We start from the raw sequence: 12,499 nt of genomic DNA, 5'->3' as shown, positions 1-12,499 counted from the left end.
TGATATTAGCCAACTTTACCATTTGGGAACCTAACAAGGTCATCAAGAAGTTTTTCAAGTATCACTTCTACTCTTTTGCTGATTTGTGGGAAATGTTTCTGAGGATGAGGGAAAGGTTGGATCTTAACCTTGTTGCCACACTTTTCTGGTTTATCTGGAATCGAAGAAATTCGGTGAGAGTAAGGGAGGTTGTGGTGGAGATTCGTAAGATTCATCAAAGAGCAATGTTTTTTCTTCAAGATTATCAGCATGTTCATGGGCCCAATGTTCACCCCACCAAGCAATCAGCTCAAGCCATTCGTTGGAACCCTCCCATCTACTCCCATCTCAAAATTAATTTTGATGGTGCCACTTTCAACAACCTAGGAGCTACTGGTTTAGGAGTGGTAATGCGTGACTCTGCAGGTTATGTTATTGGTGCCATGTGTGAAAGGTTATCTCTACCTACCTCCCCAGCTATGGTTGAGGCATTGGCTTGTAGAAGGGCACTGGTTTTTGCAAAAGAATTATGTGTTTTAGAATGTTTTGTAAAGGGTGATGTTGAGGTAATCATTAACGCTATCCTAGCTAGAGATACAAGAAACCCAGAGTATGGACATTTGATTGGTGATATTCTAGTGTTAGCTACTGATCTTGGTTTATGTAATTTTTCTTTTGTTAAATGTGTAGACAATTTAGTTGCCCACTTATTAGCTAGAAAAGTTGTTCTGGCAATGAGCTTCAGGTATGGATTAAGTCCACTCTTGATGAAATAGCTCCTCTTGTCACTCATGATTCCTTATAATTTTGTTTTCTTTTGCAATAATATTGACCCATGGATCAGTTTTTTCAAAAAAAGAAAAAGAAAAAAGAAGCCAACATTATATTTAATGACTGAGAAAACCGAAAGAGCAGTAATTGTTTCCTTACACTTTGGAACACCTAAACAACCTCACGTAAATGATAGACCTACCATCACAGCATTCCAAGCATCTTTAATTTGGCAAACAAACTCGTCATAACAATGGGCTCCATATGATAACACCTAAGGAAACCGAATCATAAATTATAAAATTATGATTAAGTTTGTCATACTTAATCATAATTTTAACATTCTTAAAATTATGATTTGATAAAAAAATTATTAGAATATAATTTTTACAATAATATAACTTTAAAGTACCCATTTTATTTGTATAGTGGCATTAATTTAGCCAAGATTAATTGGCTAAAAGGATAACTATAAGATTAACTGTAATTATACTTAATGCATGTATGATTGTAATTCCATTTCTAAATAAAATAATAGATATTCATTGGAACAATATTAAAATTATTATATAATCAATAAATTGATTTGTAAAAAGTATAATAAAGTCACATATTAATAGAATTAATTTTTATATTTGCTAATGTTTGTATTTATAAGAAGAAAAATTTGTTTGAGTACAAAAATATTTTCTTGTTTATGTTTATGTTTATAATCTAGGAATTCAATCCATGATATTGAGCATTTACTTGGTCTGGTCCGTATGAACATGTGCACTTCTTTCCGTGAAATAGTACATAATTCAAAGTACTGGGAGTCAAATTTGAATTTATGAAAACATTGAAATGAAAAATAGTTGATTTAAAGTTAAAAAATTAGGTAATGGAAATCGCAACTTTGACAATTGAGGATTGAACAAAGTGTAACTTTCGAAATCTAATTACATATAAGCAATATAGCCATGATGTTGAACTGGTGTGTCTCAACAGAATTGTGGAAAATTGGATTTGGTGATTATTAAGCAATCTCCTCGATATTCAAGCTTGGTTACTTCATCAACTCATCTAATGAATTACTCTAAAATCTTCAACAATGTGAATATGAACTATAGTTGACATTAATTAGAAGTATGGATTGCAAAACTAAAGCGTAATTATTTCTGTAGTCCTGGGAAAATGATTTCATTTCTTGTTGCTACAATGTTGCTTCTCCTTACTCTAACACCAACAATAAATTTCATTTATTTGTATACTCCCGCATAAGGGATGTAGTGGATTCTATTGGTTGATCTATTGGGATTTATGTTCTAAAATCCAATTTGTATGACAATTTCAATTAATAAATTGTTTTATTCTCCCAGATTATATAGACCTTGGACATTATAATCCACTCAATGAATAGCTTATTTATTAGATTTATTTTTTTGCATGTTAAAATACTTGTTAGTTTGGCACATGCTCATCAATTTAATTACTAAAAATTTAACATATTCATTTGCAAAACATTTTCACTTGGTACTTGAGAGTTGATTTAAGAGTGTTCAAAAGAACTAAAAACTTCTTAAGGAATGTGCCAAACATATTATGAAAAAAAAAAAAAAATGAAGCCAATATTCATAAATATCAACATTGATATGTGAATTCAAAATACACATGATACATATGACATTACAAAATATATGTATTAAATAAATTTGTAAAAAGACTAATAAATTCAAAATTGATATAATTTTTTTATATATAAACATTTTCTAATGCTTTTATTCGTCAAAAAAAACTATATATTTATGAGTACAATAAAATTATCCTTGTTATGTTTGTGTTTATATTTATGTTATTGTTGCTTTTATTTAAATGCTATCTTCATAAAGCAATTCTAAATGCTATATACCTATAGCCATTTTACAATTAAAAAAATCATAAAACTGATCAATTAGAATGTTCAGAATATAGTCACTATAAACAAGTTCATCTGCTTCAAGTTTTTGCCTAGATTGCACCAATTTCTTCAAGAGTCAATTTAGGAAGTGATTGCAAATTATCATAAAATTAGAAATCTCATCTTGTCTTGCCAACATGTAAAGTTAGTTCAATTGAATTTGTCCAAATTCACAAAATCTTATTTTATAATTTTGAAAACTGCACATCAAATCCTCTTTTCCCCCAGCTTTGAATTTATTTATAAAAAAGAAGAAGAATCAAGAGTTTTCATTTAAGAGGATATTTGCTCCTGAGAGAGATTTTACTACATAATGGGTTATGAGGCAGCAAAAAGAAATTAACATGTGTCCAAAGGTCATGTACAATTCACATAATCAGGTGGACTCTTAGACACTTGTCACTTTCTTTTTGCTGCCACATAATCATATATACAGCAATTGCTGCATACTTGTAAGCAACAAAATTTTTCCCTTTTCTCCCACTCTAAGAAGTTTGCAAAAGGATTACTTTAAAGTATCCATTCTCTAGGGTACAATAAAACCTATAAATACCAATTCTTGAGAATTCCAAATATATATATATATATATATATAAATAATGAAGAGACACCATTGAAGAGTCATGACCAGCAAAATACCATTAAAAATAGTTTACCAATGGTTAATAATGGTCAAAATTTAAGTTAGGCATTCTTGTATGCATAATTCTAAAAAAAAACTTTGAACGAACTCTAGAATGAAAGTAGTATTTAAAATTTTTCTAAAAGGGTTCATTAAGAGCTAGCATTGATAGCAGGTGTACCAAATGCTGAAATTTTAGCATTTGGCACACTAAAACCCTAAAAAACACAACTTATGAGCAAATTGGCCCTATTATGTGGGTGTCAAGTAGCTCAATTAATAAAGTTTCCTATTGTCGAATAAAATATATAGAATTCAATATCTGTCTACATTAAAAAATCAATTGATATTTTAATCTAATGATAAAGAGCTATATCATCCAGAGTGAACAGCACAAGTTAAAACTGTCTTAAAAAAAATAGACCCATTGAGTTAAGTCTCATGACTCATTAGACTTATTGCTTTTCACATAGACTAGATTTGTGTATATCAGATTTACAATTCAAAGTTATAGAAAGCGTGCTGTTTAAACGGACTGGACCAGAAGTCAGGAGAGAGAGAGAGAGAGAGTCTATATATTAAAAAAATAAATCAATTGTATAATAATGTTAATTACAACAACAATACAAGCACAGCCAATCAACCACTAAGGCACTATATATATATATATATATATATATATATTAAAAAAATAAATCAATTGTACAATAATGTTAATTACAACAACAATACAAGCACAGCCAATCAACCACTAAGGCACTAATTAATAACAATGCGATAATAACAACGTAATGATAACTACGTCAAGATAAAGAACCGAACAAATATCCAATGGTCCATTCTTCACATCATAAGAGCACAAACTCCCCCTCAAAAAAAAAAAAAGAACACAAACTCTGTATAAATATTTTATTGACAAAAAAATTGGGGTGAGATAAAAGAACAATGGCCTCGGGCCTCTAGAACGCTCTCAACCCTCAGAAGCATGCATCCACCACACAGCAGCAACACAAGGCAGCACAACTGCATATCGCAAACAAATAGACAAATCATTATTATGTATGTAAATCAAAAGGTAATGAATAGATAAATAAATGTGAGAGAGAGAGAGAGAGAGAGAAGGCTTACCATCCCTTCCAAAACCCATCACCCCTAGACTTGGTTTCCACCGGAGGAGGAGGATTTTGAGAGTATCCGGAGCCATCTTTTGTAGGATAACCAGCCGGTGGTGGAGCTACATAATAAGCTGGCGCGGTTGAAGGTGGAGGATATGCAACTGAATTTTTTTTAAACCACTCCATGTAATCAATACTTAATTCAACAAAAAACACATGAATTATTTGAACAAATATAGCAAGTGATTGGATGCATCTTGCCAGCAAGTGCAAGGTTACAACATTTTCCATAGGGAGTACATGATTATGACCAAAAATAAATTACTTATCTTTCTCCCTAATGTTTTGAAATCATAAACAACATTAAAATTTTAACGTGAACAGGAAAACTGAAGATGGGGAAGGCCCCAGAAATAAAATCATTACAAAAAGGAGTCCAGGCAATAAGGGCATGGGTAGCAAAATTGGCTTTTCTTAATACTGCAACAGAAACCCAAGCTGACAAGGTCTTTGATATTTTGCCTTACTGCCATTTTTATGTCCTACCCAAGTTTATATACTACCCCACACTTAACAATTGCAGGTTATAAAAATCAAATTATTTTTCCATGAAAAAAGATTCAAAATATTTTTCTTCTTGCAGATGAATATTGAAATAATTTTTCCTTCTAACGAACACCTGAATAATTTTCCTAGGTGTCCGTGTGTGGCAGAAAATTCAAAGATTGTCTACAAACATCAACATAACTTGTGGTGAAAAATGAAATACATGAGCAATAATTAATAAAACATGGTATCTAGTAGTTACCTGCAGGCTCACTTGAACTCATCTTTGAACAAAGCTCTCTTAACAAAGTAGGAGAAATGATAAAAGGAAAAGAATGAGAGAATATAGGTATGGGTTGATGGAGGGTTTTCTATATATATATATAACGGGGGATTTTGGGTTGGGTTGGGTCGGGTGGAGTTGTTTCCTAGAAAGAAAGATGTTATGAATAAGCGAGGGCGGCTACACCTAGGCCTCGTCAATGGGCCGGGCCGGGCCTACCCGGCCCGTTTTTACTTGGCCCATGGGTCTAATGGGCTGGGCTTAATGGGCTGTTGACTAGTCAATGGGCTGGGTCGGGCCGGGCTGGATGGAAAAACCTAGCCCATGGCCCTACCCATGGGCAATGCCCACTTGGGCTTTAGCGGGCTGGGCTAGTGAGATGAGTTTAATGGGCTACCCATGGGCATTTTTAACAGGTCTTCAATGGGGTTATAAAAATTTAACCAAAATAATTATAATCATATATTATTACAAACTATCAAATTGAACAATTAAATTTACTAAAAAGATTCTATTAAAAAAAATACTAAGACATACCTCTTAAAAAGGTACTAAAATAAGATTAATTAACTTGTATTGATAAGAATAAATAAGTACATTGAAATTTTCATGAATATATTAGATTGAAAATAGTTGCATCACTACAAAATGTGTACATCCCAACTAGGTTGGCACCCACACACTTGTCTATCATTTGCAATTCCCAATCTATTTGTGTTGAAACATCAAAAATTTTATCTAAGAAAAAAATTGAAAAACTTGTTACATAAATTTTATAACTATTTGCCAAGCATTATCTTGAAGTGGTGGATTGTTGGTCATGTGGTGGACTTCTTGGCATCCACTCGGGCCTTTCTAACATCAATCGCTCAAATGCCTCTGCTAATTCTGCTTCTTGTTCTGCTTCTTGTCGTCTTGTGTCTGCTAAGTTCCAATCCTTTAAGCACACAAGTGCCTCAATAGTCTCGGGACTAAGACCACATCTCTTGTCAGATACAACTCTACCACCTGCAGAAAAAGATGCTTCCGATGCTACTGTGGAAACAGGAACTGATAATATTTCACGAGCCATAATGGAAAGTATGGGATACTTACTTTGATTTGTTTTCCACCAACCCAATAAATCAAATGATCCTTCTTCATCAATTTCAAGTAAAGGTTGATTTAAATAACGTTGAAATTCCGATAACCCACCTGATGTTACTAAAGATGCTTGTTCTCTTCTTCTTTTAACCATGTGATAAGCATTTTGTTCTTCTTGGTCACCTAGAAAACTAGTAGAGGACAAAGAGCTTCTTGTGTTTTGTGTTTGGGCACCAATTTCAGAATTTTTATAAGCATTTCCATAATAATCAAATAATTGTGTCATTGAATTTTGAAATGATTGTATGGTCTTTTGAATTTTTTCAACTTCATCATTATAAATTATTTCTAAAAAAACATTCAACTCTTCAATCTTAAATCTAGGATCAAGAATAATAGCCATTCCAAAAATCAAAGGAATATCTCCCCAATATTTGTCAAATTTTTGTCTCATTAAATCTAACGTTTCATCAAATATTCCAAAAGTTTGCCCATAAAATTTTGAAAATTTTGCACAAATGTTAGTCAATTGAATTATAACTCTACAAGATGTTGGATAATATACACCACAAAAATTTTTTGTTGAATCATCAAAAACCTTTAAAAAGTCTCTTACAAGTTCTGCTAACATCCAATCATGTTCTTCAATTTTTTCTAGAGGACAACGTGAGTTTTGAGAAAGATGAGAATAATATAAATTTAAAACATCTTTATATTTTATTGCTGAATCTAAAAGAAGATAAGTAGCATTCCACCTATGAGGCACATCAATATTTATATTTTTTTTTTTGTTTCTTTTCAATTCCATACAACATTTTATATACAATTCATATCTTGCTTGAGAACTATTAATATTACGAACAATATCTTTTATTTTTTCAACAGATGAGGATAAATTTGATAAACCATCTTGAACAATTATATTTAAAATATGTGCACAACAACGTATTCGAAATAATGTACCATGTAAAGGTAAGCTTAATTTTTCTTTTAAAAACATCTCCGCCGTATCATTATTTGTTGCATTATCAAGTGTTATTGAAAATATTTTATCAGTAATCCCCCAATATTGAAGTTCCTCACTAATAAGATTTGCAATGTTATATCCCGTGTGTGGAGATTCCAACATTTTAAATGATATTATTCTTTTATTTAAATTCCAATTAGAATCAATATAATGAATAGTTAAAGAGAGAAAACCTAATTTATTTCTTGATGTCCACAGGTCAGAAGTTAAACAAAATCTACCACTATGTGCATGCAAAATACTTTTTAATTTTTCTTTATAAAATTTAAAACTCTTCATAATATCTCTTTTTGCAGTGGATGCAGAAAATCCTTTATATTGTGGAGTAAAACCACGTTGCACCATTCCTGTAAAATCATGTTTTTCAACAAATGTAAATGGGTGTTCAGCTCTAACAAGATATTCTACCACTTCATTCCGTGCATTTGCATCAGTGTAAATAAATGTAGTTAAATTTCCCTCCTTATCTTTTCCTAATTGTTGAAAATCTTTAATATCCATTTGATTTTTTCTCCTACAACTATTTAACATATGACGTTTTAAATGGTTAGTCCCCGCACTTGGGCCACCAGCCAACTCGTCACCACATTTGCTACATATAGCTTTAATTTCTTTTGTTCCATCTTGTTTTATCCTCTCTACCCTATCAAAAATTTTCCAAACTTCACTTTTTAATTTTTTATTAGTAAAACTTGGATTTGAGCCGAGTGTAGTATTATTATTAGTTGGTACATTAGATGTAGGGGAAAATGGGGATGTGGGGGAACCAATTGACTCAAAATGTTGCCCTTGCTCATCTAAATCATCTAATATGATGTGATCATTTCTATGATTCATTTTAAAATTTTGAAAACTAACAAAAATAATGTATACAAATAATAAGACAGCAAGTATATAATAAAATTTATGAAAAGATGTTACCCAATCAATCGAATTTTGAGACAAATAGCTTCCACAGTTCCACTCCAATTTGGAGAAGTTGATTTTCAAATGCATTTGGATGCTCAAGCCTTCAAGTTCCAAGCCTCCAACTTGAAGAATTTGATTATTTGATACTTGTAATTGTATAAATATAACTATTAAAAATATAATACTATTATTCTATAGAGTATATAACTATAAGAGGGCAAAAATAATAAGAGATGAAAAATTGAGAATAGTCTAGGGAGAGATTGAATTTGAGAGATTTTTTTTGAGTAAAATGAGAGAAATGGCATAGGTATTTATAGATTGGATTACTTGAACAAAAAAAGAAAAAAGAAAAAAAGAAAAAAAAGGAACGGACTGTTGTTTTGTTCAAACGGTAAGCATTTTTAAAGGAAATTTCCTTTAAGAATGCTTACTGTTTGAACAATATCAAATATTTAAATATTTGAAGAATACCGTTTGAACACTATTTGATTCTTCAAATATTTAAATATTTGAAGAATCAAATATCAATTCTTAAAGGAAATATTTAAGCATTTTTAAAGGAAATTTCTTTTAAGAATGCTTACTGTTTGAACAATATTTGATTCTTCAAATATTTAAATATTTGAAGAATCAAATATCAATTCTTAAAGGAAATATTTGAGGAATAAAATATCAATTCTTTAAGGAAATATATGAAGAATCAAATATCAACTCATTAAGGAAAGAATTTCTTCCAACCAACGGTAAGCCTTTTTTTTTTTTTTAAAGAAATTTCTGCTATGATTGTAACTTGTAAGGAAAGAATTGGAATTTATCAAAGGAAAAAATGACTTTCTTTCCAGAGGCACAGAGGTAGGGCAATAGTCATCTTAGTAACTTTGTTTTAAAAATCAAAACTACTAGACTAATACCAAAATATATATATTTATTATGCATATTGTATCACAATTATTCCAAGTATTTAGTGGTTAGGTGTGTGGTCTTAAAGTTTTTATAATGTCTAAAGTTCAATCCCTCACCCACCCAACCCCCAAATTATTTTGTTATAAATTTTGGGCAACGGGTCGGGCTAAGGGGCTGGGCTAACGGGCTAGGCTAACGGGCCGGCCCACCGGGCGCCCATGGGTAAAGAAACCAACCCATAGCCTGTCCCATTGGGCTACTGAGCTGCTCACGGGTTTCAATATTACCGGGCCGGGCCGCCCATTAGCCTAGTGGGCTAGTGGGCTACTGGGCCAGCCCAGGGGTCATGGGCTATTTGATGACCCTTAGCTACACCGCGTTGGGGAAGAATACTAAAAGTTAAAAAGACTATTTGGCGAAAGGCAAAGCAAATTAGCAATTTATATCAGTGGGAACAAGAAGAAAGCAAGGCAGGTTATATCATCATCATCATCATCATTATATTGCTTTGGTCTGGAAGAGCCTGGTCTTACCTGGCGAATCTACTTTTGATTGCAACACACCGCCCAAAGAACTTCTTTTCTTTTTCTTTTTATTTATTTTTATTTTTTTATTATTATTATTTTTTTAAGAAATAATTACAATATGCTGCTAATTTCGCAGTTCGAATCATTTCTCCCTTAGACCGCCAAGCACTTTGTGCATAGAGATATGTCAATTCAACCACGAGACATTTGGCCACACCGCCTAAAAGTTGATTGCAATTTTTGAAATCTAATTGTAGATGCCTAATATTGCCATGATGTTGAACTGGTGTGTCTCCAAGAAATTATGGAAAATTGTATTGGATTTGGTAGTGATTAAGGGTGTGTTTGGATTTCTAGTTTCCATAACTCACAACTCTATTTTTATAACTCATAACTCAAAAATGATGGGACTCATGACTCAAAAGTTTGTTTGAATTTCAATAACTCTGTTTCTAGTTTTTGTTTCCATCACTTAATTCTCTGATTTTTGAGTGATGAGTTATGGAAACTGAAAACACATTTTAGCTATTTTCAATTTCCATAACTCTGTTTTTAATAGCATTTTTGTAATTAAAATTACATATGGGTCCCACGGTCAGACTTTTTGCTCTCTCCAACTGAATTTATCTTTTTTTTTTTTTTTTTCACGGGTCTAGGACACACCTCTCTCTATTCTCCTCTTTTTTTCTTTGTCTTCTTTTCTTTTCCTTTCACTTTCTGGGTTGGTTCTTTTGTTTTTTTTTCTTTTCTCTTTCTTGTTTTCTTCTTTTCTTTTCTCTTTCTGGGTTTGGTTCTTTTTTTTTTTCTTCTTCTTTTCTTTTCTATTCTCCTTTCTTTTTTTTTCTTTTCTTTTTTTTCTTTCTAGGTTTGGTCTTTTTTTTTTTCTTTTTCTTTTCTATTCTTCTTTTCTTTTCTTTTTTTTCTTTTCTACTCGTTGGTTTTTGGGTTGGTTTCTGGGGCTTTGGGTTTTTTTTTTCATTAGGTTTCCATTCCTTTTTTTTCTTCTTGAGTTCATTGAAGTTGTTGCCGCTGTTGATGTCGAAGTTGTCATTGTTGTTGATGTTGTTGTTGCTGCTATTGTCACTGTGGGTTATAGCGGTGGTTGTGGCGGTGGTTTTTTTTTTTTTTTTTGGAAAAGAAAAATACTGGATAGCCATTTGATTATATTGTAGATTTGGGAAAAGCATGAAAATAAGGATCATGGTGGGCTTGATTAAAATATGTGTTAACATGGATGAAGAGAAAAGTAGAGAAAAACAGGGGAAAACAAAGGGAAAAGCAGAGAAAAACGAAGGGGAAAGGCAGGGGGAAAAAAAAAAGGAGAGAGAAAATTTAACTAACATTGGGTAAGAGTGTGGGTCCCACAAACAATTGAAAAATATTGAGTGATGACAAGTGAATGATGGTGCCAAACGGAGTGGGGTGAAGGGAGTTGGGTATTTTAAGTGATGAGTGATAAGTGATGAATGACAGAAATTGAGTGAGGAATGATAAGTGATGAAAAAAAAATCCAAACAAGGTCTAAGCAGCCTCCTCGATATTCAAGCATGGTCACTTCGTCAGCCCATCTAATGAATCACCCTAGAAACTTCAAAAATGTGAATATGAATTGTAGTAGATGTTAGAAGTATGGATTGCAAAACTCAATATCTTTTTATTAGAGGTGAATTTTAACAAATCTACTATTGGATTACATCTTTTTCTTGTATCCTCTATGCTTGCAAAATTTCTAGAAAATTAAATATCGATAACTATATCATCAATAAATTGTTTAAATTGCTATTTTTCGTAGTTTAAAATTATGCATAAAATATAAGTGTACAGATCATATGATAAATAATAATTGATTGACACAAAATTTAACATGTGAATTAAGAACATCAAGAACATGCAATTCAACGGTTAAAATTTTTAAATATGTAATAATATTTATTTTATTGAGTAAAGTTATAGCCTAAAACTACAACCAATGTTTTAGCTAAACTTTGTCCCATATTTTTTATTATTCAATTTCTTAGTAGGAAATTATATAATTATTGAATTATTTTCATGTTGTCGTTCATTATATCCATTAGATGTATGTATTTATTTATTAGTTTAATCATATGAAAAAAAATATATATTATCTCATTCAACGTGCTCCATAATTATACCTTCAAATTTTTATGATATTAGCCAATATCTATATTTATATATATCTAAAAACTGAAACATAACATTTATTGTTGCTATACTTATATTGCGCCACCTCATCCACCACATTATTAGCCATATAATTATTCTTTTCCTTTTTTTTTCCTAAATTTTGTTGACAATATTAAATATATAAATAGACTGACTTTACAGATTTATCTTGGACGGTTTTAACTTTACATCTAACTTTGTGTTTACATATTCATCTACTTTAATTAATATTATTTATAACTAAAAAATAAAATCAATAAATAATAAAAAACCAAAAACAATGTCTGTACATATTTATCTATACTATAAATAATATGGAAGTTTTGCAATAAATTCTACAAATCTCTTTTTACACCAATCATTAGCATCATTTTTTTTATACAATTTTTACTTTATTCAACCTTTCATCTTCTTCAACCACTACCTTATTAGCTTTATCAAACTTTGTGGAGAGTTCCTCTCGTTCCAGCTCCACTTCACTAAGCTCCATTTCACTAAGCTTTCTCGTAGCTAACTAGTAAAGCTTCTCATGCTTCTTGAAGATCTTGTACAATTTAGAGTGGGTAGCATGGATTTTGTCTTGCTCATCCATCTTCTCAAACTTTGATTCT

Source organism: Quercus lobata, chromosome 4, assembly GCF_001633185.2.
Source record: "Quercus lobata isolate SW786 chromosome 4, ValleyOak3.0 Primary Assembly, whole genome shotgun sequence".
NCBI lineage: Eukaryota > Viridiplantae > Streptophyta > Magnoliopsida > Fagales > Fagaceae > Quercus > Quercus lobata.
Note: the sequence above shows the minus strand (reverse complement) of the source record.